The sequence below is a fragment of the Peromyscus californicus genome, unplaced genomic scaffold (assembly GCF_007827085.1).
Source record: "Peromyscus californicus insignis strain IS unplaced genomic scaffold, ASM782708v3 Scaffold_5__1_contigs__length_169319896, whole genome shotgun sequence".
NCBI classification, from domain to species: Eukaryota; Metazoa; Chordata; class Mammalia; order Rodentia; family Cricetidae; genus Peromyscus; species Peromyscus californicus.
The window spans coordinates 132,649,689-132,654,019 of record NW_026294573.1 but is presented as its reverse complement, the minus strand read 5'-3'; positions in this window follow the sequence as shown (position 1 = coordinate 132,654,019).

Below are 4,331 nucleotides of genomic sequence, written 5' to 3'. Positions count from 1 at the left end.
TTTCCTGTCCTTCACTGTTAATGTTCATGCTATTTTAAGCATATGTTCTCATTATAATGTACTATTAAAGTCCCTATCCTTCATAAGCAAATACGCTTCCTGGTACCCAAGCAGTGGTGGCCGTCGGAAATAGTAATAGACGAGTTCCCTCCTCATCTGACTGGAACTTTTTTGAGGTATTTGCAACACTGTGTTCAATACAGTAGACTGTGTTTCAGGAAAGGAAAAAGAGAGCCTTAGTGTGTGATTAGAACTTCACAAGCCACACAAATAGACACAGTCTAGTTGTAAATTATGCACCCTGGATCCCAGCTTCCTCAGACCCTGTAGAAGGTGCCCTTGCTGCCTTCCAGTCCTGCTGAGACTGATGCTATCGGCTGGACAGAGTGAGCTGTGAGAACTGCTGTTAGCTTCTAGGCTCCAAGTGGCCTTGAACTAGCCATCCTGGGATTCACTTTCTCCCTAAAATAGTCTCTTGCCTGAGATTAGAATATAGTTGGGAATAGTCTGGTTGGAATATTCAAGGATGAAGATATTAACCACATTCCGCTAAACCTAAACAATCTTACGAAGGAAGTCCTTAGGTTCAGAACTTGTGGGCCCAGGTTGTATAGGCAATGGGAGGCTCTTGGTTGCAAAGATGTGTGTGATTAGCAAGAACCCTCGACCACTGTTATCCCTGGGGTGTTGTCAGGCATGTTCTCTGAAAAGGAGTTCTAATTGCCTACAAACGGACAACAGTGAACATGCCTTTTAAGAAGAAAAATCCCACTCACTAATCACCTGTTTGCATATTGCGAGCTTGGGTTTAAGAAGTAACCCTGGAGAAAATTCTAGGAGATAATGCTTAAGCAGATGTCACAGGAGAGCCACATTGGCATACAGCCTGTTCCATTTGAAGAGGGACTCAGAGCAGCTTTGGAGTTGTCTTAAAGTTCCCAGCCATTTACAGAAGATGGCACAGCCACGCACAGCTCCAGAGCACACAATGGAAGCGATTTACAAAGGCAATCCGGGTCTGTTTGTCCAAGAATGAGCTGCTTTACAGAAAGTTGCACCATAACTAAATGACACATTAACAAGGCTTGTTGAATGCTATTTGGGGAAAGGCTAAACCAGTTTGTCTAGCTCAACCATCTATTGAAAAGATTATTAATGTATTTATCCAACCTGCAATCAAAGTCTGAAGAGGCCAAGTCCATGACGTTCACGACCATTTATAACCTAAGTCGATCATTAAAAAAAAAAAATCTAATAGGCTTCATATTTCAACCAATTTAAGTAATAGATAAGCTCATTAGGTTCAGCTAAGTTACACTAGTAAGATTAGTTAGCCGGCACTCAAGCCTGACTCCACTAGTCAGTTCTACAAATGTCTGTCACAGCTCTCAGTGGTAAATCCTTGACTTGGAAGTTTTCAACCTTACAGTGATTCAAAAACTTACCCATCCAACCATTTTGTGTCTTCCTTTGGGGACAGTAATTAGTAAAGTCATATGAACTACTCAATGCTTTATTATAAAACAGGTCTTGTGTTAGGTGATTTTGCCCACCAGTAGGCTAGTGTAAAGCATTCCAAGGTAGGTGGGTTAAAATGCATTTTACTGTTTATAGATTTCCAGCTTGCAGTGAGGTTATTGGGATAAGGTCCCACAAGTTGAGTAATAGTAATAGAAGCTATCCCTCTGGGTAGTTCCTGTATCCAGGGCACTGACACCCTGTCCATCAAGAGTACATATGACTCTGTGTTCTTCAAATCTCTGCTTACCAGGTTGGGACCAATGTTGTGGACATTGTGAGTTGAAGTTTTACAACTTGTTGGGCATGATGCTTTGGCATGCAACTCAAGGTTCCACAGTGGCTGCTCTTAGGCCAGTATAGTGGCCAGCATCACAGCCAGTGGTTACAGCAAACCATTGGAATACTGTGACCATGTTTAACAAACACATCTCCATGAACATCAGTATCTGTCTGGAGTCTTAGAAGTATGTGGTATAACCATAAAAGCCAATCTCACGTGTAGTTTATCTAAAGGTGCTGTTAAAATGGGGATATAGTTAACGAAGCCACCGTCCCGTTGGCCAGTTCATAAAATGTCCTGAGTTTACTGCTTCTTGGAGTCACTGCCCTTCCTACTAGAAAGAAACTCCAGGTTAGAAGGACATGGCATGATATTTTACTGAGTTTGAGCTGACCTTGGAAAATGTCCTGGAAATGACATTTCAGCAAATGGGTGAGAAGGCCTGGACGGGGACCGCTTCTGTGGGATCATTCATGGTAAGAGCCCTGTGAGAGCACTTAAGAATGCAGTTTAAGTGCTAAGGACACAGGCCATTGGGACATTTGTGTAGCCTCGTTGAGGAGTTCAGTCCCCAGCACTACACGATAAAACAATGTAATTGAATTGAACTGATTTAGATCACTAATGAGCTCAAGAGCAAATAGAGTAGCCCTTTTACACATCATGCTGATGATTCAAAATCAAATAATAGTTCTTTGTAACAGGTCAGAAGACAGTGTCTATGCTGTATATACTAAATACAAGATGAATGAGAAGTAGGGTTCTAAAGAACGAATTTAGTTATCTGGGACTGGGGGTTGGAAGACTACCCAATTGGAGCGATGGGTGATTTATGTGTTTTTATATGAAGCTTTGAAAAAATGAGACTATGTATAGCTGGGTTGAACTTCGTCTTCAAAGAGACCCTTTCAGAACTGTAGCATCATCAATCATTCTCAGTAGACAGAGGGCCCGTTTCAAACCTAGAAGGAATTTCTTTGTTGATACAGTACGGTGGGTCAACTTAGTCTCCACACAGAAACCCTGGTACAAAAGAATGTGACACAGAGAGACAGCAACTTTCACTAAAGCAAAGCTTCCAGAAGAGAACATTTATAGACTGTCTACTGGCTGTCATACAGCAGCCTGCCCTTTCCTATAGCACAGCAACTTAATTTTGCATGGCCTGTGGGTTTTTTTTTTCTCCCTCTCCTTTTTATGAATAAAGAACTTTAAAAGCCATCTTGTGGAATGCAGCTTCACGTTTAAGTAATCACTGTTCTTGTTTGACTGTTTTGATGAGCACTATGTTCTAATTAGAGTACGGCTCTTGCTTAGAAGGCCACACCAATCACGCCCCATTATGTATTGCTGTAGAGTAAGTGCCCATCCGGGGCTGCTGCAATCACCACCCTGGTTTTCCACTCCGCTTCGTCCACGTCAGCGCCCCAGCCTCCAGAGGTAAGAGCAGCTGCACTGGCTGTACTCATTAACCCAGCCGTCCTTGACATTTGTTCCTTTATTTTTCCCTAATGTCACAAATCCTCCACTTCCAGCCTGCAGTGTTTTAGATTGATTACTTCAGCTGTTTGCTATGCAGAATCTGTGCTTCATCTCAAATCATGAGAGTCACAAGGCCAGAGAGAAGACCCGTGTTCTAAGCGCGCGTGGCCACAGCGTGGCCAGCATGGGGGCCAAGTTGAAAGCGCGTCAGACCTTACCTTGCTGATCTGAAAGTTTGCATTTCAGAACGATGGAAATGAGTTTCTCTTTGGTTTCCCCAGCTGCATGAACAAACAAGTTAGCATTTGCACTTGCAATTATTTTTAAGAAGTTCTTGCTGTGTAATGCATGCCAGCTTCTAAAACCTGCGGTCCACTTGCCTCAGCCACCGAAGGGCTCAGTTTGTCACCACACCTGGGAGGAACATGTTATACTAAGTTTCATTTCAGGAAAACTGCATCCTAATGGGTTCCATCCCTGATAGGCTCGCATTCCCTTTTAGCTCAGCAAGTGTCAGTTCATATCCAGACACACTCCGGCACCATCGTTCCTGGCATGTTCAAGGGAAGAAGTGGGAGAGGGACGTTCATTTTCATATCCTGTTACGTTACACAGGACCAGCCTCCTGAGAATCTCTGAAATCCCCTCCACAGCCCAAACGCCATAAACTGGGTGCCTCGTAAGCAACAGTGGAGCCTGGGAGCCCAGGATCAAGGCATGGCACATTGAGTGTTGCAGGGACCTCTTGCTATGCTCTTACCTGGGGGAAGCAGCGAGCAGCTCCATCGGGCCTCTTTGAGACTAGAATAATTCACTCACAGAACTCATGAGACCCAGTTATCTGCAAATTCCCCACCTCAGCACCATCACCCTGGGGGATTCCCACGAGTCCAGGGGTGGAGCAGAAACCACACTCAGACACAACACCGATAATATTGTTGATTCTAAAATACACTCCCTTTGTACACTGGCACATATTTCTTGGTGGTACATAAAAGAAAGATAGTTCCGATGTTTATCTGAGTGCTCTGCCCTCACGGATGTATTT